The following is a 24,470-nucleotide window of genomic DNA, read 5'->3' as shown; positions in this document are numbered from 1 at the left end:
AAACTAATAAAATCTCTAAGTCATTAGGAAAATGTGAATAAATAAAACGTTTCCAAAAAAAAAAAATCAACTTATAAACAAAACAAACACGACATTTTCGCAAAAGCACTTTTTATCCCGAAACCGAGTGGCGAACGGACCCCACGCGCATCCCGTATAGACAGAGCGAAAGAGTCCCGTGAATAAAAAGGGGGATGAACGCAACCCTCCGGTTCGATCTACGACCTACGGCCCGCGCTCGTGTTAGACCCTTATTCCCACGGAAACGGGAAGTAAAACGGGGGCGTAGTAGTGTGATAATACCGACGAAAATCCGACGTTCCCGGGTCCGGAGTGTTCCTCACATTGCTCCGTCGAATATTCTTGGGCGAGCGTTGTATTAGGTCGCAGTGCGGTGCGGTCCCTCTATATTTTGTTTTAAACAAAATTCGGGATAATCGTGTTAATTGATTGCTCAAAAATTCTTGTTTTTTTTTGTACGAAGGGTTTATGGTTTAAGGGTCTATAGTTTTATTGTGGGACAAAAACTGAGGGTAATTTTTTTATTATTTTTGTGTGTTTTTGTGAGAAGTGTTAACAATGGAATAACTGCTCGTTGAGAAGTGGTAGTGGGTTTATGGATTTAGGGAGAACAGTCATCTGTGGTAAATAAGCGGTTTTTGAACGTAAGTTAATGCATTATTGTTATTTTTTTAGACGTGACCTACATTACATTGTAAACAAAATAATGACATCGTTGGTTTTATAAAATTTTTGTTTGAGTGCATAGATTGAGATTTTGAATTGTAAATTATTACGTATACCTGCAACGAAACCCATGTAAGTTGTTTCTTGAGTGGAAAGAAAAACTCAAGAAACTTCCCTTTAAAAATTAAGAAAATTTCTTTAAGGAAAATTTTTATTAAATGCGTTGTAATTAAATATTTTATTAAAATTTTCAATAAAATATTTTTTTTGTTATCATTTTACTAGTATCAATTCTCTAAGTCAAGTTATCTGATTTAAAATATAATTTTATTGATATTTGCTTAAAATTAAATATTATATATTTTTTATGTTTCTTACTTAAAATTAAAAAGATTTTTTGGCAAAAATTACTTAATATTCTAAAGTATCACTATTTTTTTAATTAAATATATTTTATTTGTACATGTAGAAAGTCATTTCTTTAGATACTTATATTCCAAGAGATACATAATAGATAGGTATAGGTATAGGTATAAAACTATAAAAGTTTCTTAAATATAAGAATAACTAAATTTAAAAATATAAAACATTTGTTAGGGGAAAATTATATTACAAAACTAAAACTATACCAATAAAATAAAATAATGTATATTAACTAAATTACACAAATAAAAATACAAATTAATTAGTATAGAGATAATATAATACATTCACATACACATTACAATAATATTAAATTAAATACCAAGAAAAAATGTTTGTTTTCTTTTCTCTCGAACTGTATTAAATTATCACAGGTTTTGATATATACAGGCAATTTTCTAAACTCAAATAATCCGTTATACAATACAGAGTTGAGTAACTAATTTGGGTTAAATCTGTCTGTCAGTATAAAATCTGTACGATTTTTAGTGCCATAATTGTGTACACCTCCCAAAACTCCTAATTTATCGCAGATATATTCGAATATAAAATACTGTTTTAATTAAAAAATAAACATTGGATTTATTTTGGTTTATTTCTAATTAGTTTATTTTGTATTGGGTAAATTAAACAGCGGTGTTGAGGAAAATTTTAAATGTAGAAGTTCAAAGGAATTGTACAACATGAATTTTTTGGTTGATTTACTTTTGATTTCCTACTAAATACACAACATTTTGACTTATTTTTATTTAAACTTAATTCATAACCATATTAGTAATGGATATTAAAATTTTGAAAATTTTAATTAAAAAACTTAAAATTACTTTAGAGTTACTAGAACTTTAAATAGACAGGCAAAGTGTTTATGATTCGAAATTAATTGTGACGTTTTATGTTTAGAACTTTAAATATAAAAAGCAGTATAGATCTTCCAAGACTCTGGAACCAAACCATTGCTTAAAGACGTATTAATAACATCCAACAGACAGACGATTATCAACAGCGCAAGATATATCACAGAGAATTTGTTTAAATATGCACCTTTTATATTTTTTTAAATTTCTTTTAATTTAATCATTGCATTTTTCAAATTTTAAAGAATAATTATTTTGTCTCTTACAATGTGATTTATATTTGTTGCTTCCAGAATATTTTCTGGTAACTATTTTGTCTATATACAGGGTGTCCCGAAATTACATCGCAATATTTTACCAGCCGCATCTTTGTCTAAAAATAAGACAAAAAGTCCATATACAGTATGGTTCAAAAGTGCATTGTTTTTAAGTTACAGGGTGTTTTATGAATCATGTTAAAGATGGTTTTTTGTTAATATATCCGGAACGCCTAGTTGTAATCTTTTGAAATTTTCAACATTTACTATTGGTTTTATTAAAAACTGATATTGCAACCATTTTTGCCAAAACGTATACAGGGTCGTGTAAAATAAGTGGTCGGTAAAGTTGAAATTGTTAAAACTTTTTTTTTTAGCAACTCCGTGATAATTTTGGTATTAGAGTTGAAAAGAATAAACATTTTTACATAAAAAAGGTGCCCTTGTCTAATTTCGATAGGAGCTTCCGTTTTCGAAAAAATCAATTATTAATAAATCATGAATTGGTATTTCAAAAAGTAACTACAAATAACATCTTGTAAAATAATAGTTTGCCGTGTTTGTTGACAATTAGTTTATTTGTTAAATTTTGTTTAACGTTTTGTTGACATTTCAGATTATTTAAATTTGCTTTGGCAAAGTAAATTAGTTCTTTTTTGTGATTCATTTTTCAAAAATTATGGATAGACTTACAAATCAAGAGTTAGCCCTTTTTTATGTAAAAATGTTTGTTTATTTTCAATTCTAATACCAAAATTATCACGGAGTTGCTAGAAAAAAAGTTTTAACAATTTAAACTTTACCGACCACTTATTTTACACGACCCTGTATACATTTTGGCAAAAATGGTTGCAATATTAGTCTTTAATAAAACCAATAGTAAATGTTGAAAATTTCAAAAGATTACAATTAGGCGTTCCGGATATATTAACAAAAAAACCATCTTTAACATGATTCATAAAACACCCTATAACTTAAAAACGATGCACTTTTGAACTATACTGTATATAGACTTTTTGTCTTATTTTTAGACAAAGATGCGGCTGGTAAAATATTGCGATGTAATTTCGGGACACCCTGTATATAGTTTTATATATATTTTTTTATTTTTTTTCCCTTTTTTATCAGATAATAATTTTTGGCAAAAATAAGTTTTTCATATTTAATTTATGCAGTATTCACTTTTTTCCCAAAAATCTGTAAAGTTTTTTTTAATGTTAAAACATATTTCCAAAATATGTATATATAATTTATTTAAGAAGAAGCATTGTCTAATTTTTTTTAAATTCTTCGTAGGAAATTAAAAGTTTTGCTATAAGGTTTTTTCTATGATCTTTTTTACTTTATTTAAGTTTCTTTAAAAAAAAAATAACATTCAATGGTAATAATAATATTATTTTTTTTTATTTATAAAATATAACAAAATATTTTTTTTTTCTTTCATTTATATATGACAAAAAAAATACTTTACTCTTAATGCTCAATATAGAGGAAAGAAAAATTAATTTGGCCACTAGTAAAAAATTTTCAACTTTCCAATTTAAGCTTTCATAAAAATCAAAAACGCATTATTTTAGATGAAACTTTATTGAAATTCTTAGTTCAATTTTTTTATATTTAAGTGGTTTCATTAATGTATTAATTTTTATTTATATTTTGTAAATTTTGCCGATTTAGCTGGCGGGGTATATTTTCGAAAATTTAATGTTTGGAAAAAATTTTTAGATTTTTTCCAAAATTAGCTAAAAGCTTAAAATTAGTTTAAGATCTTTCGCATTGAGAAAATTATATATTTATAACAAAAAATATTTCTAAAATTTATATTTATTATATTTTTCCAAATATCATGTTAGTTTTATAAAGTTTATAGTTCACATATTTCTGTAAGAAGAAATTATATCTTGCTAATTAAACAAACTTTTTGCAGCTTTAAAAGAAAAATGTTTGTCAATTGTTTTCTCTTCCTTGTCTATCAGTTTTTCAATTTTTTAAAGCAAGTACTTGATCCAAAATTACAAAGAATCATTTTACATACATTTTCATAAAGAAATGTGTACATAATGCTTTTGAATTATGCCTTAAAAAGGGATTTTTATCCCATAAAAATTAAAGTTTTCCCGTTTACTATACATGAGGTTTCTTTCAAACGTTTTCTAGTACCGTTTTTATATTTAAAACTCTTTGAATTATTAACTTATTGGAAAGTTTTTCATATTTTTTTTGTTTCTCTAGAAAAAAATTATAAATTTTAAATTAATTCATATTTTATTTAAAATTTTTTTTTGTTTTATTTATTTTTAACATTATTTAGAAGATCTCATAGGAATCATATATTTTTTTAGCATTTTCTTCAGTTTATTTAGGCTATAAATTATGGCAAAAAAAACAATTTAGAATTTCCAATCCCTATAGAGAAATTATAAATTGTTTGCTTTGTTAATCAAAGATAAAGAGTTTAAATAAACAACTTTTTATCTTCTAATAAATTATTATAAAATTCTAAACTACAAGACGTATTTAAAGAGTATGGAGAAATCTATATCAGCAATTTGCAATAAAATTAGGTACATACATTTTCAGCACGTAAAATTTTTTTTCTTCAAATAATTGCGAGTCTTCTTAATGCGATTTAACGTTTAAAAATAAATCAAAATACTCTTAACATATGCAATTAAAGACGTTATTAGGGTAAATTTTTTTAGTATATTTTATTTAAAAAATATGATCAGTTTATTCACAAATTGGCAATATAAGCCATAATCTCAAAATTATTATCCATAAATCTTTTTTATCTAGACCCCAAGCCACATTTAAAAACTCGTTATATATATGACACACTTTAATCGAAAGTCGCAGACACTTGAATATATACTTAGAAATATAAAATTGTGCTACAGGTGTAGGAACCTACAGGTATAGGAACTTGAAAATATAATTTTATAAAAATTAATAAAAATACTTAGGTCCTACTTAATGGAATAGAGACACGATCAAAAACTTCAAGGAATAAAAAGACATAAAAGGTCATAGAGCTCCCTCAAAAAGAAATCTTATATGATATATAGAAGCTATATAAGTCAAAGGTTCTAAGACATAAAGCCACATAGTCAAAGGCCTTCTGAAAGCCGCAGCACTCTCCTGTTAATACATATTATATGAAATATAGAAGCAGTTATAAACTTTAAGGTATAAAACAACACAGTCACAGGTCTTCTGAAAGTCGCAGCACCCCCCTGAGAAGAACTCTCATATCTTATAGAGACTTAAGTTTTAGTGCAAAATCTTTCTCAAATTTTAATTCTCTCAAGTTCATTTAACATAACAAAACCTAAACGTTATATCTATGACTACTCTAGTTAACGTCAAATAAAAGTCCTTGGTCCCAATGGTCTTTGGCATACCAAAGTGTGGTGGTATCATCGGCAAACTAAGCTAATGATGCAGCCATTGACGAGGGGTGGTATTTGATAGTATAATGTCACCAATATAATAACACCATGAAATTAAAATATCGCCTATATAGCTATTAGTTATTAATACAAATAATAACTCTTTTTCTTCAAGAGTTTGAAGAAAAAGATTTATTATTGTAGTTCTTATAAAATAAATAACTCTAATCAGTTAATTACATTTAATTTTTTTCAACCAGTAAGGTAATTTTTGACAAACGAGATATTTTAAGCCAAAATTTTCTCTTAATAACTGATAAAATACCAAAATCTTTCTGGTCACATTTTAATTTTCAGATATTTTAAGACTTTTTTCTGGTTAAGAAACTAACACATATCATTTTATATTTAAGCCAGAGAACACTAATTTTTTCCAAATATTAAAAGTTATAAGATGCAACATTTTAAGGCTAAATACTCATAATTGTTCATTTGGCAAATATTGCATTTTTTTCAGTAATATTTCTAGCTAAAGTGGCTGTTTTAGAACTAGTAAAAGACAACATTATAACTTCTACCTTTCTTTTAAGCATTCAAGACAAACTAAACAGAAAATAGATAATATATTTATAGTTATAATTTGCATTTTTTTAGCAGATACAAATTGCCGTAACAGTGCTAAAATATAACTATAATACTACTTTTATAGGCCAAAAAGAAGCAACTGAGCCAATTTGTACTAGTTGATCTATATCAAATCTAAACGAATAAGGAAAATATATAGGAACACGTGTGTAAAATCCTCAAGCAGAAGCTTAAACATCCATATTTTATGATCTTTAACGACTCACTTAATTCTATATTTATACAACACTATGGGCTATTAAAAGAGCCGTAAAAATGAAGTTCCTGCACAAACAAAACAGCATATAAAGTCTTTATTTTGGGCTGTTAGCAGCTTAATAGAGTTAACAGTATTTCCTTTAGCTTTTTTACCTCCGGGGGCGGTTTTATTGTTTTTATGATTGGCATTAAAATCGTAGCGCCATCGTCGACCGATTTTATTGGTCCGGGTTTTGTAAAATGCTCTGCTGCATTCGTTTTTATTGGTTTGCCGCATTATTGTTGAGATGCATTTGTTTTGAAACAGAAAGCAAAATACAGATTTTACGGTATTAGCATTCAAAAATTTCCTGAATGTTTTTAAAATCTAGTGTATGAGAAATATAGAAACTTACATTAAAATAAAGTACCTAATCTTATTCGAGATCAAAATGAGGCTTTAAAATTAAAAAAAAAACTAGTAGAACATAATTCCTCTAGCTAACACACTAATATATATGATGCAAACGCAATTTTAAATTGACTTAACTTGACCGAATTTTTTTTAAAAATTGCAAAATTAGTCCCTTTAATTATGATGTTCTAACTCAATCATCTCATAGCTAAGGTCCTGAATGTTTTATCTAAGAGTTAAGTTAATACCAAGTTAAGGTTTTTGGATCATATTATCTGCAAATTAAACTATATAGCCATGACGCTAAAAAAAGCCTTGACAGCGTATGTACAATGAAAGTAGTAAGACTCAGCACAGAGTCTTATGGTACTTTTACTACATTGAAAAGCAGTGATATTTTAAGGTAAACCAGAAGTAATACAACGGTGTTAGGTAATAGTAGTAGAAGTAGTAAAGGCTGTCTAAAGTAGTAAAGTGTTCAATGATTTTCATAATCGAATACCTTAGACAGATCCTATAAATTGTAAAAAGTAATTCTGTAAGCCAGAAAACCCAATTGGTCTTGCCAATCAAGAAACTGAGGTTACATAAGAAGATTTTACATCTGTAACTCACTCACATGTATTAATTACCATTTTCTTCTACAAATAGAAAGGAAATTTGTAAAAAGAATACCAGAGCACTGAATATGTAATCAGAAAGATATTACTATATTTTTATTAAAATTATATGAATTTCTAAAGGCTATGATGGAGCCGAAGAAGATTTTTTCATCGGATTTTGCTGCCGATATAATCGATTAAGTTGATCAGTATTAAAGGCCTACTAGTCCAATACACTAACATTCTGCAAAAATGTTCTTAAATTCAATATCGGCCGAGAATCCTCGTCATTGCTTAGGATCCTTCTGGAACGTTCAAACCAACATCTATTCAGAGCAATATAATCTGGACAGTAATATTTTATAAAACACATAATCAAAAGTCTTAGGCAAATCACTGCTTGCACAATCAAAGCACGGTTCTTCTAATATTTTTTGACGAGATACACTTTGTTATCTTGTGATTTTCTCGGACTGCAAAAGTGACACATGAAGAAAGTTATAATTCTCCTAAAGCACCACAGAGACAGAGTTAAAATTCTTATGAAAATGATTTAAATTCACAGAGTTTCTTTTTCTGAAACATAGAGAAAATTTCCAAGATCAGGTCGTACGATTTGCAAAAGATCCCTAATAGGTGCTTGTTTTATTATCGATTCCAGGATATGCTCCTTCAATATTTTATTGACCGTCAACAAAGAAGCTCAGAAATGCACAATCCTCTCTATTGTAGTAAGGACTTTAAAAAAGTCAACTAGATGCACTTCGCTTCTTGATACTGAGTGTATCATCGGCAAACTAATAACTAATAAAAATTTAAATGGTACTCCGAATACAGACAATAAAGAAAGACAAAGGTGAATAAGTGAAAAAAATAAGAGAAAACAGAGAAGGAAAAAAAAAAGAAAAAAAGGACATTTTCCAAAAGAAAACTAGAGCACTAAATACGTAAGCAGAAAAATATAATATTCTTACTAAAATTTCGTTGAAACGAAAAGGCTATGATTCAGCTTAAGAAGAGTTATTCATCAGGTATTCATTTACTGGTGAAACGGTAATATTCTGTATTAGATTAACTGTAATTGCTTGATTAACGTATTTCATAATACACATAATCAAAAGCCTTAACCAGATCACAGAATACCACTGCTGCCGCATTGTTTCTTATAATTTTTTCAGACCCTAGAAACCAAATTTGTCTATATTCAATAGACTGTGAAAACTACGCATGAAAGAGGCACTCTAAAAGCGCCTCAGAGCTGATTTATAGAATATTTATGAAAATGACAAATTTATCTGAATTATAGATAAAATTTCCAAGCTTATGTCACACAATTTCCAATAGTGGGACATAAGCTTGTGTGACATATCTTATTTTGATGCTAATTTCAGGATATACACCTGCAAGGTTTTAATGAACATCTATAAATAAGTCCAGAAACCAACTATCATCTCTATCGCATTAAAGACATTAAAAATGTAATTAAACGCACTTTTGATTTTGGTAATTTTTAACATTGTAATGCCAAAGAATGGTTGTATCATCGGCAAACTAATCTGACCGTAAAACTGAAGAGAGCTTGGATCTATGTTGACTTACCATAAGCAAAAATCCTTCAGCACATGATAACCAAAGTGCAAGACTACGCCTCTGAATCTAGATAATAAAGAAGAACGAAGGTAAAGAAATGAAGAAATAAAAAAAAGGATGAAAGAAACAGAAGTAGAACATAAATAAGAGAAAACGAGGAAAGAAAGTCGATGATCAAGATATAGAGAATGATTCATGTAGGCATTGTAATTTTTTTTTACAAGCTGGAAATATTTTTTTTAAAAGAAGGTCCGAGCACTGAATAAGCAAGCAGAGAGATATTATCATATTTATATTAAAATTATCAGAGCCTAAATATTATGAATCACCTGAACAAGAATTGTTCATCGGATTTTACTGTTGATTCAGTAATATTCTGCAGTCAATTAAGTTAATTAATATTATGGGTTAACTATTCCAACAACTAAAGATTCTGCAAAAATGTTCTTCAATGCTTTATTAGCCGTTATTTTTATCTCTTATGCTTAAGTCACACTATGATCTTCTCCATTGTAAAGCAGTAAAAATTATTTTTTTGGATTCTCCTGAAACACCGAGATCAACTCATCGTCTATTAAGAGTAATATAACTTTAACAATAGTATTCGATGATACACATAATCGAAAGCTTTAGTCAGATCATAGAACACTTTTCCAATCATTTTGGTCAGATACACTTTGCTAATATGTAATTTTCAGACCCTCAAAACCAAATTTGTCTACAATAAACATACTATAGAAGTTACATATGAAGAAGACATATCTCGTAGTACCTCAGAGCCTATTAATGTAACTTTCATGAAAATGACTTAGATTCACATAAATAAATCACTTGCTTCTAAAACAGAGAGATTTCAAATTTCCAAGCTCACGTGATAAGATCCTGTGACAAGATGCCTGTTTTGATGCCAATTCTATAATATAGAAATCTAATATCCTCTCTATTAATTATATTAAGGATTTAAAAGTCAATAAGACGCACTCCACTTCTGGATACAGCTAACTTTTCGTTTTGTATTGCCATAGGAAGGCTGTACCATCGGCAAACTAATCTGACCGTAAAACCAAAGAGAGTTTATAATATATATGTTGACATACCTTAAATAAAAACCCTTAAAAAGGTACATCTTAACTAAAATTTTAGTCACTGCAAGACCAGGCCTCTAAATCCATACAATACAGAAAGAAGGATGTAAAGAAATGAAGAAAATAATCAAGAAAAGAGGGAACAAAAGAAGAAAATAAATAAATGAAAATATGGCCTTTAAAGCATGGATTGATCTGTCCCTGTTTTAATTTTAAAAATGTTATCATTAATGATACAAGTAAAAACGAGATGAAGATAAGCATAAAGATGATGTAAAGAAATATAAACGAGGAGTAGAAAAAGAAAATATACGTATAAAAGTATATATGCTTTTTATGTAATTTTTTTAATAATCACAACTTTAAGAGATACAGAAAAATCTACACGTACAAGAAGAAAAATAAAGATATGAGAAGGTATTAAAACAACTAAGACAACAAAATATTTAATAATCCATGGGGTCCATAGCCTTAAAAAGATCACAAAGTACCGTTACTGGTTTGTCCTTGGCTTTAATGGTAGTCTTATGGTTGTAACCTTTGGTGTAATACAAAATTCACAAAACAGTTTTACCCTTTGTTAGTTTTTACTAAAACTACTTACAAATGGCCTTATATATTAAAGATAAAACTAATAGCCTAAAAGCCTAAACTATATAATTGATTATAAGGGTATAGACTTTTATCTCTGTTAAGAATGGCTTATTGATTTTTGGATATTGCTTAGTTTTCTATTGTTATTAACTGGTTTAATTGGCTGAAAGACAACTTATTTTAAGTTGTCTCTTAAGTCGTTAAGTGGCCAGTATTCAAAATGTTTTCTTTTAACTCTTCCAAACTTCACATGGGCTATATGTTTTTTAAATTTGACATTAATTAATCTTCTTGTTTGCCCTATGTACTTCTTATCACAATTGTTACAGTAAATCTAACATATAATGACAGATCTTAATGAAGACTCCAGAAAGTCATCAAATAATAGTGTTTACATTAGAAGAAGATTACTCCTAATAAGCTTTAATGTGTCTGACTCACTTGAGTAAAGATCAAAATATGGGAGAAATATGAGAAAGCTAATCCATATAGAAATTGCCATATCTTTCTACAAATAAGCAATAAATTCTCCAAACGAAGACCAGAGTACTAAATATCCAAGTAACGTTTTATTATAACTTAAAGGCTATGATTCAGCTTAAGAAGAGTTTTGACTGGTAATACAGTGATTTTCTTTAGCAGATTAAGTTAATCAGCATAAATCATCTAGCCCAACAACTAAAGATTCCGAAAAAATTTTTTAAGTAGATCATCACCTATTATTTTCGTCTCTTAGATTATATTAGAATTTTCTGCATTGTAAGGTGATAACAGTATATTTTTAGTATCCTTCCTGGAGCATTGAGTGGAACTTATCATCTTTTTAAACCAATACTGCTTGAATAACAATGTTCCATGATACACATAATCAAAATCCTTAGGCAGATCACAGAACATTACTGTTATCGCTTTCTTAAAATTTTTTGATCAGATATACTGGTTACTACCATGTGATTCTTTCAGACTCTAAACACTAAATTTATTTTTAATCAACAGACTGTGGATGGCTAATAATATTCTTATAAAAATTATTTATATTTATAGAGATACATTCCTTTCTTCCGAATCATAGAGAAAATTTCCAAACCAACGTCTTATTAAAATTTGCAAAAGATCCTGAAGAGATGCCTGTTTTGATGCCAATTCCACCTAATATGCTCCTCATGCTTTTCATGACCATTAATAAATACTTCCCGAAACCAACTATCTTCTATATCATATTAAAGACTGTTAAAATTTAATTAGATGCACTTCTTGATATTGCTAATCTTCATCTTTGCTATTTTCAAAGAATGACTGTATCATCGGCAAACTAAACAATTATCTGATCTATTGCTGCTAAAAGAAGCTTGGATGTATGTTTGTTAATATACTATAAATAAAAATCCTTTAAATTTCAGCCATTGCAAGACCACGTCTCTGAATCTAGACAATAAATGAAGAAATAAAGAAGACAAAAAACGTAAATAAGAGAAAAAAAAAAGAAAAAAAAGTCTTCAGACTACTTGTCATAATGAGAAAATATAAACAATACCGACACAAGCAAAGACGAAATGACAAGACAAGCATAAAGAATATTAAAAAAAAGGAAAACAGAAAGTGGAAAATGCAAACATACGTATATAAAAGAATACATTCCTTCAATGTAATTTTGTTTCGGAAATAACACGATACTTTGACTACGAGATGCATGTATCTCGTATCTATCTACATGCAAGAAGAAGCAAAAGAAGAATAAGAAGGTGCTAAAGACAAAATCAAGTTTACAAAAAAAAATTATCTAAAAGAAAAATGATGAGAGAAGGCAACAAAATAACTAAAATATTAAAATTTCATGATCCACGGGGTTCGTAGCTTAAAAAAGATCATAAAATACCGCCACTGGCTTTCTCTTGGTTTTTATGGATACATGATTAGTATGTAGAAACTTAAATCACGTGTCCCTTTACTAAGCTTAATCTCACAGTGATCAACACACAAGAAATTGTGCTGATACAAGAATGAAACAAACCTTAACTGTTAAAGCCTGTCAATCCTCTTGGAGAAAATTGACAATATTATTAATATCTAAATGGAAACGTGAAACTGTCTTTCCTTACAGTGGAATAAACATCCTAGCAGAAAGAAATTTAACTCAGGTCTGATCAAGATGTTGTTTCCATTGAGTGGAAAAAATGGTTTTACCAATATATGCTGAAGATAGTGTATTTGAGCATTTAGATCTAATTCTATAATGAAAAACATGCCAAAAATCTTTGACAATTGACCAACTGATCTATTTCTTTAACTAAAATTCTAAATTCTCATTCTATTTGTCCTTCACTATTTAAACCAAATTCAGCACCGATAGATCCATTATCATCCATGACTTTCAGCTCGTAGGTTTAACCACTAAAACGCAAAACACTCATTTATTGTGTCACAATTTAAGTTTATTAAAAAGTTAAGTTAATTTTTTCTTAAATGGCTCAGAAATGAAATGCATTCTAATTAATTGACGTTACTTTCAAGAGATCCTGATAATGACAGATCACTGTGAGAATACTCACTGTGATTATACCTTTTGTCTATTTTATCTAATTGTATCAAATCATAGTTAAACTCATCACTTGCCTCTGCTACTGTATCAAAAGTACATTGTCCACAAAGAATATTGCTGTTATCAGCAAATGGAGTGATTCATTTACTAATAAATACAATAAAATATTATCCAAGTATCGTCTAGACCAATCCTTTATCATCCCTATTACAAATAACTCCAATACTGAGTAATTGAGGGCTAACTAAGCATCGGGCTGTTTCTATAGCTCAATATATCGCTATAATAATCGTTGCGTCTATGGTAAGGCAAACAATAAAACTTGTTTGGATATACACAGTTTGTCATTGACACCTCGAATTTCCGGGTAAGCTCGATAAGGACATAACTCAGCTTCGATGTGCCGCACATAAAAGTAAACAGATAGCTGCGTCAGCTCCAGCCAGCGTCACGGATATGGATCAAATAAAGATTTTACACCCTTGGGTTTTGTTTGGTTAAGATCCCGTTTTTATTGTGGCTTAACGAGAAACCGCTTGGAGAGTCTGGATAAATGCCGTATCGAAAATATTTTTATTTATTTTGCTTATTAATGTAATCTGTAACTGGAGGAGTCGTTTTTGTCTGAAATCTGGAAGTTTCAATGACATACTTTTTCAGTTTTTCATGACTAACTACTTCCAGAAACTCCATGAAACCTGGATGACAAGAAAAAGGATAAAGGTAGAAAAGCAATTTGCAGCAATAATATATAAGTAGAAGGATATGAAAATCTATGCTAATGGTGAAGGCTGATAGAACAGAAGAAGAGAAAGGAGAAGATATTAAGAAGACGAAAAGAAGATGAAGTAAAGGAACTGTTGAAAGGACAGATAAATACGTGGAACTTTAAATGCAAGAGAAACAAGAGAAAAAGAAAAAGTAAGTAAAGATAAAGAAAACCCAGACAAACAACGAGAAGAGAAAGCAGAAATAAGACGAATGAATCGACAAGACGAAAGAAATAATTGTATTATAACATTTCGTTAGACGAAGATAGAAGAGAAATTGTCATAGAGATGCATAAAAGCTCACATAAAGTCAGAACCTGTAATTAGGAAGAAGAAATATATAAAAACAAGACACAGTGAACAGAGGAAACAGAAGTAAGAATAAATGAAGAATTACAGATTCTTTACTGTAAAGTTTTCATAAAATATAGCTCTCGTAAATGTTTATAATTTAAAGTTAGAGACCGCTTTGGCTTTGACAGAGAAAGACATAAAAATAAAAAAAGTAAGAAAAAAACATAAGAACAATAAGAAAAGCAATAAAAAATAAAGGTGTATAAAGAAAGATACGTTTACCATTGCAATTTTTTTCAGTTAAATACAAAAAAATTTTGATGCATATAAAATATGTCGAATAATAAAGAAAAGAATGAGAAAAAGAAAAACAAGGACAAGCAGAAGCGGAAACATGAGTATATGCTATTCACTCTAATTTATTCTTTTTCTAATGTGTACATCTTGTATTTTTTTATAATTTAAAGTGAAATTAAATATGTAAATAAATCTGGAGTAAAAAAAAGAAACAAGAAACAAATACAAGGAAAAAGAAATTGAAAACAAAACAGAAAAACTAGAGGACAAAGCTGAAATATGAGTGTATGAAAGAATATGTTCTCTTTACTATATACGTAACACGTGACATCTTATTGCACATTACATGGTTTTTTCATTAAAACCTTATTAGTTAAAAACCATTTTACTGTAAATTACTTAAATATTAAACTTTTAACCAGATCTCTGATGAAACCCAAATAAATTCTCATAGCAGCACAAACCCACGCATTAAAAGTTTAATTAGCCAAGCATGGAAATAAGCATGCATTCAAACTGTTGCAAGATTATTGGATTTTCCCTGCTTAACTGCGAGGCATTTAGGGTGTTAATTAAGTGCAAGATTTCGCGGAAGAAGCACAGCATTCGCCTGCTACTGCTGCCTGTTCTTACTTTGTGTACTAATAATTTTCGCTCTTTGTTTTTTGGGGCTGTACGGCGAATTTTGCGAGTTACGAAGGTGGTTTGCGGAAGTTTAAGGTAAGCAATTTATGAGAAATGTAATTAGGCTTTGTCTCGAAGTAATTTATTAATTTAAACTAAAGTTATTACTACGGATTTTGGTGACGTAATATGATTGACTTTAATTTATCTACACTATAAAAAAGTTCAGTATTATGCTCATATCGTTAACTTTACACGCGAATTAACTTTATCATTGTACAACGTTCGTCTGGCGGACAAAGAATATTCCTTAAGCAAACAAGCAATTACACATCAACAAAGATTCAAGAACGAAAATTTTGAAATCTCAGAGGCAACAAAGGCCGAAACAAAGACACCCAGAGCCAAGAAAACAACAATTTCAAAAAGATATTAAGTTTCCTTTGTGCCTTGATTAAAGCCGGTTTCATTCAGACGTGGAACATAATCAGTATTGTCACATTATAACAGCGTTATTGTTGGGATCTCGTCCGTTAAACGTTGTCTGACAAACCCCGAAGCCAGAGAGACGTATTGTCGTGGTAATAAGCCCAAGGCGGTCTCAATTTCGCGAACAGTTAATGCATTCTCCTCGAAACTGGTCATCATCCCGCCAAATTATTCCCTGTTATATTATTATTGAACGATAGAATTCGACAAGCCGGTTTATTTATGCATCCTGGATAAATATGCCGGAATAATTCAACTATAAATGACCTAATTGTTGTTGAAACAAACAAGTTTTGATTTCTGTATCATAACTCTCTAATTTAAAAAGAAACGAGAGTCGTCTCCACTTACGTTATGCATATATTTTACGCTTTTTATAGTTTTATTCAGAAGAAGTGCCGCCAATTAAATCTCTAAAATAAGATCTCTTATTACAGGCAAATTTTCAGTATTAGTTGATCATAGGAGAACATATAAAAACATCCATACTAAATATTAAAAGACCCAATACACTGATTTACTTTTTCTATACTTAAATCAATTTACAAATTGGTTGTTAAAGTATATTAGCAAATTTGAAAATACTATGCTAGGTTTAGTTATTAAAACTTACACTAAAACCACCTCTTATCAAATTTGCCATTATTTAAAATTAAAAAAAAATAATTAATTTATTTTCTAAGAAGTTATAACGTCATAGAACTGTCATAGGTCTGTATAATATTTCTTAAATTTTAAAAGAAAGATGCATCGTGCCCACTTAAATTATGCCTTTATTTTATGTTTTCAATAATTTTATTCACTAAATAGAATTTGTAAAATAATATTTTTTACTAAAAGCCTGTAACCCAAGATATTAGTACGAAATATATTAAAAGCTGCAATATTAATGCTCTAAGGATCCAATTTTATATTTTTTTATTAAAATCATTGTACCGATTGTTAGTTAATTAGGTATGTGATAATTAGTATTTATATTAATTGGTAGTTATGATAATCTGGCAACAAGTATACTTTAGAAGCAAAAATCTCAAAAAGTTTTTCTAAGTATAACTTTCACCTATTTTCATCACGTTTGTCAATGATAATTTTTCTATTTTTGTTTATGATCTTCATAACTTGTCGTTTTTTAAAAAATCCAGTGATTTTTTTATTTAGGTTAAAGTGTATTTTTATTTTTGCATATTTCTCTGCTTCTTCTTTTTCTTTAACTTTTTTTTAATCTGTGTCTGGATCTTTTTATACTCTTCTTAATTACTTCTATGTATTCCTCCCTATTCCATTAGTTCTAAAATTTCATTATTTATCCAAGATTTCATTTTGGTTTTCTTTTCTGGTTTCAAAAACCTCTTTTTTCATCGAATCTATTAACTTGGTAAATCCTTTAACCTCTGCCTGCATGCCATTCTCTCTTTTAATTTTTAGGTGTACTATAATTTGCTTGAATTGAAATAAAAGTTTATATTAAAAAAATGTTTACATTTAAATTAAATATGAAGATATAATTTCTTGTTTTAAAAAGTTCTTTTATTTTTTCACCGGCTTGTTGATTTTTCGGCAAAAAGTATACCATACTTTTTGACAATAGACTCCTTCTTACTTAAGCATACACGAAGCAGATAATGGTTAATTCAATCAAAAGCTTTAGACAATCTCTTAAAACCTCCGTTCATGAACACCTAATATATTTTTGTCAAAACTCGCTATCTTTCCTCCCAAATTATTCCTTGTTATTATTGAGTGATCAAAGAGAACTCAACAAACTAGTTTATTTATGCATTCCGAGTAAACATACAAGCACGATTGAACCATAGACCCATTTAATCAATATAAGGAGGAACGAGTTTAAATTTTTAAACAATTTCCCTTTAGATTAAAAAAAAGGACTATGATATCCATTTAAGTTATGCAATTACTTGCAGTTTTTCTATGATTTTACTTTAAATTAGTTAAAAAATAGGTTTTGGTAAATACGATTTGAGTTAATTCAGTATACGGAAAAATTTGCAGATACTATTAGAAAAAAGTTTATTATAAAAAAAAATCATTCTTAGGCATATTTCTTTAACCTAAAATACTGCGTGTACCTAAATTATACACTATGCTACTTACATATTCCGTTCACTTTTTATTCTAGCAGTATTCAGATTAAAAGAAAATAGGTTTTAAAATTGTTTTTTAGCAACCTTCTTTTCAAAGTGCGTTATTCTTCATACATATGATTATTATAAGCTTTAATTAATTATTTATTTTTTGAGATATTGCAGCGCTAATTTACAATATAAACCTTAGAAAATCAGAACAATAAAAAACCAATTTAAGATAATGGCTTACCTTATCTAACCCTTTAAAGAAGTTTGAATGCATTAATGTCACTTAAACGCTTTTGCCGTGGTGCTTAATAACATTAAGGTATAATTTTTTTCTATTTTAGGTATTATACAATCCTTTTTTTTGTTTTTAAGAAATGAATTCTAAAAGGCTTATTTAATATAAGGAATAAATATATATAAGGAACAAAATTGTTGCGGTAATTTTACTGCTTTTCTTTATTAAATTAAAGGAAAATTCATTATTGGAAAAAATGAAGTGAAAAAGCGATAGAATTCCACAAGTTAGTTTATTTATGAAATATGTCATTGTTTAAATTTCTATACATTTTTTTTTATTTTAAGAAGAAAAAAGCATCGTATGTACTTAAGATGCATTTAATTGACATTTTTCATAATTTTATTAAGAAAAAGAACCAAAAATAACATTCGTAAAATAAAATTCCTTACTACACTCAGATATTTACTAAAACATGATAATAGAAAAAAAAAGAAGAGAAGAAAATTTATAATAACAAAAAACTGCAATACTTATATTAAAACCCAATAATTTTGTTTTAGCTAAAGTCAATATACGGATCGGTAGTTAATTAAATGAATCAGCAAATTTGAGGGTTTTATGCTAGGCCTAGTTATTGAAATTTATAATAAAATTTTCTCAGCAATTTTTAATTTTAAATAAAAAAAAAATACTGATTTTGTTCCTTTTAAAGAAATTATTTTATTTATTTAAATTTGAAATAAGCGACAGACTGTTTAATTTAATATGGAAAAAAAATCTGTGCCAGAAGCATTATTTACTTAAGTTAGGCATTTATTGTATGCTTTCTATAATTTTATTTAGGAAATTTATAAAATTACAGGTTGTGGAATAATATTTTTTACTACCCTTTTCTTTTTTTTTTCTCTCAAGTCTCTAACACAGGTAAATAGCACAAATAATATGAAAAACTGCAATATTAATGCGAGAAAGATGCAATTCAAAATTATTATACGAACTACTAGATTAGTTAAAATAAAAGTTTAAATTAAAAATGTCTTTAAATAAATTTGTATATTTATATATAATATGTATATGTAATATGTATATTTAAAATAAATAAATAAACGACATATTTTCTTTTCTCTTTCTTTTAATATCTCTTTTATTAAATCACTAGTTTTTGGCAAAGACTCCTTCTTGCTCAAGCTTACAATAAACAGATAATGGTTAAATCAATCAACAGCTTTAGAATCACTTAAAACCCCAGTTCACGAATAGTTAATGTATTTTTGTCGAAGCTGGCCATCATCCCGTCAAATTATTCCCTGTTATTTTTGAGCGATAGAACTCGACAAGCTAGTTTATTTATGCATTCTAAGTAAACATGCCAGCATAATTGAACCACAGACCCATTTAATCAATATTAGAAGAAACAAGTTTAAATTTCTGTAAAAGTGAAAAGGAAAGGAGCATAGTGTCCACTTATGTTATGCATTTATTTTAATCATTTTATTATTTTATGCTGAAAAAGTAAGAAAAAATAAAATTTGTTAAATAAGATTTGGCAATTAATTCCGTATATAGGAAAATTTGCAGATGCTAATTAGAAAAAAATAATAAGTTTAATATAGAAAAACTTGTAAATTTTTATGCAATATTTCTTTAATCTGAAACACCGCGTTCACTTAAATTATGCATTATGCTACTTAAATATTCCATTAACTGTTGCTTTTTTACTTTCACTCTAGCTGTATTCAGATTAAAGTAAAATAAGTTTTTAAAATGTTTTTTTTTTGCAATCTAGGTGCCTTTTTTTCAAAGTGTTATATTTCTTCTTTTTTACACAATAAACTTAAATTATTTATTTATTTTTGATGAACTGCAATGCCAATTTACAATAGAACCTTAAATTTTAAACCATGACATAGAAATAGATTATTTAAGATAGAACTAAAGATTAGAAGAGATGGTGAAGAATAGATTAGAACATAGTGTTGTAAATGTTTTATCATTTTATGTGATTATTTGTGTTATAATTTAATATCTTCATACAATAGTATCGTTATTTAAGGGTCTTATTTTATGAATATTATTATTAATATTATATGTTTTTTTAATTTTTATTAATTTTTGGGGCAATTTTTTGTTTTTGTATGTAGCTGTTTATGCTAAATAAAGATTTTTATTATTATTTTATATTGTATTTTGTTTTTGATTTTATGCGTCATTACATTACATGTTGGTGATTTATTTTTATATTTCGTAAAGTAGCAATAACTTATTGGTTGCTTTTGAGTGCTATTTATCGTGAAGTGAATTTCACCTTTTAGAAAAATTAATGTATAAGAGGCTAGAATTAAAAAAAAACAATGATTATTCATTTTCGAATAAAGAATATTAATATTATTTAACTATTAAAAAACCTTCAATATAATGCCTTTTCCTGTCAAAGGCTTCAGTCAATCTTTTTTTATGAATACACATTACCACAACTTGTATGCTTTATCTATTTGTATTTTATCTTTGACTTATGATGCAACTATAAGCTGTGAATCCGGCAGCAATATGAAACATAAAAGTGTTAATAAAGAGAACAAACATACGAGTATATAAGAAACAGAATTATTGTGGTTATTTTAGTGCTTTTCTTAATTTAAGCAAAGAAAAATGCACTAATTCGAATAAAGAAGAGAAAATTTATTTTAATTATTTATATTTTATTATTTATTATTTAATTATTTTTAAATATAAATAAGTTTTACCGATCGATAATTAGATAATTATCAGTCAAAAGTACCACATTTACACCAGAGGGATAAAAACAATGACTAAAAAAATATATGGTTCCAGGCAATAAAAACTAGACAAATCAGTTTAATTATAAAAAAAAAATAAATAAATGCAACTGATTGGAATAAAATAAATACTGGCGTCAACTTTATATATAAAAAACATTAATATGAATTTGAATTGAACCACAGACTCATTTAATAATGTAAGAAATCAATTTAAATTCCTTGCAATATTTCTTTCATTTTCAAATAGCGAGTGTTCACTTAATATATTTTTTTTTCTTTAATTTTATTTAGAAAATTAATAAAAAAGTTTATGAAATATCTTTTTAAGCAATAACCTCTCTCACAAGTTAATAGTGTAGAAAATATAAAAAAAAGACTGCAATATTAATGATTAAAGATCAAATACTCAAAGTTTTCATTAAAATCATTAAATTCTTAGTTAATTAGATATATAGTAATCGTAATTAATATTTTGGCAATAAGTGCATCGTACTATTTGACAAAAGATTCCTTCTTAATTAAGCTTACAATAAGCAGGTGGTTCAATTCATTCAGTCGAAAGCCTTAGAGAATCATTTTAAACACCTGTTGAAGAATAGTTGATGTATTTTTGTCGAAACAGGCCATTATCCTACCAAATTATTCCTTGTTATTATTAAGCGATAGAACTCGACAAGCTGGTTTATTCATGCATTTTGAGTAAACATGCCAGCCTGTTTAAACCAGAACGATTTAATTAATATTAGAAGTTACAGGTTTAAATTTCTGTACAATTTCTCTTCAAGTTAAAAGAAAAGGAGCATCGTCTCCATTTAAGTTATGCATTTATTTTACGGTTTTTATTATTTTATTCTGAAAAAGTGGAAGAAATAAAGTAATAATAAAGTAAATAATTTAAAACACTACGTCCACTTAAATTATGCATTATGCTACTTAGATATTCCATTTATCATTGCTTTTACTCCATCAGTATTCAGATTTAAAGAGTGTTAGAGTCTTTTTCTAGCAGTCTAGGTACCTCTTTTCTAAAGCATAGCATACTTCTTACTTTAAGCAACATTAAACTTTAATTGTTTATTTATTTTTTGATCACTTGCGGTACCAATTTAGAATATTACCCTACAAAAAAAAACAATAAAAGAACCTATTTAAGATAATTGTTTAACTTATCAAACGCTTTAGAGACGTCTGAATACATTGATGCAAAAGCCTTTTGACGCGGTACAATTAATATATATATATATAAAAATTAAGGTTTAATTTAATTTTAAGTAATATATAGTCGTTTAATAAAATAGAAGAGAAATACCAGATTTTGTCATGAATGTACACCACTCCAAGTTTTGTATCTTATTTTTGTTTTCATTGTAAACAAATTTTACTAAATTGATAATTAGACAATTACCAGTCAAAGGTACTACATCCTTAAGCACCTGCTAACAAAACAGGTTAAACGAACAACTTCCTACAATTCCTACACCATGGGAATCAAAAACCGACTAAAAAAAAAGATGTCGGTATTTTTTTAAATGAAATAAAAGTTGATTTAACATTTAAAAAAAAATAAAAATGCAACTGCCTGGATTAAAATTAATATTGACGTCAACTGTAAAAAACAGGAAATTTAATACCCAATTATGTTAAAAGTACTCTATCACTAACAAGCTGTTAAACAAGAGTTGTTAAGCGCACAAAATTTTAAACGAATAATACGAAATTGTAAATACCCGATTTTATAACGATATATATAAAATAGTTGTTTAGAATTTAATTTCTGAACTTAATATCAGTTTTAATAGTTAAATGTTTTCAATAATTACATAAATAAGGTAGTTTAAAGTAAATTTGCTAGATAAATAATAAAAATTATAAATTTTGTAATTAACTAAAAATATTAACAAAAATATTTTTTTATAAATTTTCTCTTACAAATTTATATAAGATATTAGTAATCGATTCAAAATTAAATTTTAACCTTTTTTTTAATTGTATTGTTACATAACCTTATTTTTCTAATCTCTCAGTAACCGTTAAAAATTTACCACAATTATACGTACAAATATTAGCAAAGGAATTTTTACGTTATTTAATATGCCAATTTTAAAACAATAACACACCTCATTTTTTTTTTATTGTGAAAAAAACACTTATTATAATAACGCACATTGAAATTTAATAACAAGCCTTAAATAATTTCCGGTGGTACATACGCCACAAACCTTATCATTTCTGGTATTTTTACCACTGGGATCGTATATTATTAAGTAGCTTTCCAGAACCAGCTATTTAGTTTTTTATTTACGACTACATTACTTATTCCACGCTACCATAGAGCCCACATTAAAAAAGTGTTTTATTGCGTAATTATATAGAGCTGTCGTTTGGACCTTGATAGATGTCTCGTTCTAACCAATCTTGGATTGTTTCGTCATTCATGTTTGAATTTTAATTAAAAATAAATTGGATTAAAGGTAAGAGATAGTGATTAATTATAGTTGAATTGAATGTGTTATGTATTCGTGAGAATTAAGTTCGTTTTGGCTTCATTTAGTTTTAGCAATTAAGGAGAATAGGGACAAAATATTAATAATAATTAACATCTAAACAAATTAAATAGAAAGTAATTAATATGAAATCTATCAGATTTACAAGGAAATATATAAACACCGTCCAATTTCACTGATTGCATACACTTTAAAAATTAATGAAAAGTTATGAATGACAAAGGGATTAAGGATAAAATCCCGCTGAAAGTTGTTTTTCATTTTTAAAATTTTCATTAGTTTATTGCCTCCCTTGCCACTTACCGTCACTTTTTTTAAACGTCAAACAATCCATTTAAAAAAATATAAAGTGCTTTTTGGTCCTTTGAAAAGGTTTTTCGTTTTCAATCTTTTTGTTATGAAAAACGACATTTTGTATTTGCTTTCACTTATTTTCCTATTGCATAGGTATTTTGTCAGTTAGCAATTCCATTATATTTTATACATTTTCCTAACTAAAAATTGCTTTAAGGATAAGATTTTTTATTTTTTTAATTTAGCAGTATTTTTTATATTCCTATAGATATGAACGCTTACAAATAATATATATCTATTTTTATAAAGATCACTAAAGATGATCTTATAGAAATAACGACAAAATAAAATATGATAATATTTATTTTTGTTTAGGAAAAGCTATACAAATCAAATATATAAATAAACTCTTTCAGATCAAAATAGATTTTTTGGAGATAGTTTTAGTTTTTCCTGGTAGAAGAATGTTTAAATGCTTTCATAACTCGTTGTATATTATCACTATGTTGGTCATAATTCTCTGCAAAAAAACGCTCATTTTCTGTTCTGATTTCATTGACTATAGCATTTCTTTTTATATACTTCTTCCAAGTATCTTCAGTTTTAACAGAAACTGCCCTATATATAGAATATCTCCGTCTCGCATCATATTACAAGTAATCCATTTTCTATCAAGAAATTTTTCTTAATGACAATTTAAGTAAAGGGACACATCTTAGTTAGGATTGTAGTGCTATAAACAGCATCTCAAAGCTCTTCTACTTATTTATCTAACTATCATTCCTAATAAAGTTCTTTCATATATAATAGGAATGTTAAAAAAAAAACAG

The 24,470-nt window shown here is 27.6% G+C and overlaps 1 protein-coding gene across 1 annotated transcript in view; it reads left to right on the top strand.

The window, feature by feature from the left end:
- The first annotated feature begins 334 nt into the window (after positions 1 to 334).
- The window catches only part of LOC126746083 (uncharacterized), a 431,438-nt gene continuing 407,302 nt past the window's right edge, over positions 335 to 24,470 (top strand). Inside the window, exon 1 of the mRNA XM_050454188.1 lies at positions 335 to 665. The gene's annotated coding sequence lies outside the window, so the exon portion shown is untranslated. The remainder of the gene's footprint in view (positions 666 to 24,470) is intronic.

The sequence above is a fragment of the Anthonomus grandis genome, chromosome 17 (assembly GCF_022605725.1).
Source record: "Anthonomus grandis grandis chromosome 17, icAntGran1.3, whole genome shotgun sequence".
In the NCBI taxonomy this organism is placed as follows: Eukaryota; Metazoa; Arthropoda; class Insecta; order Coleoptera; family Curculionidae; genus Anthonomus; species Anthonomus grandis.
This window is presented reverse-complemented; position numbering and strand designations above follow the sequence as displayed.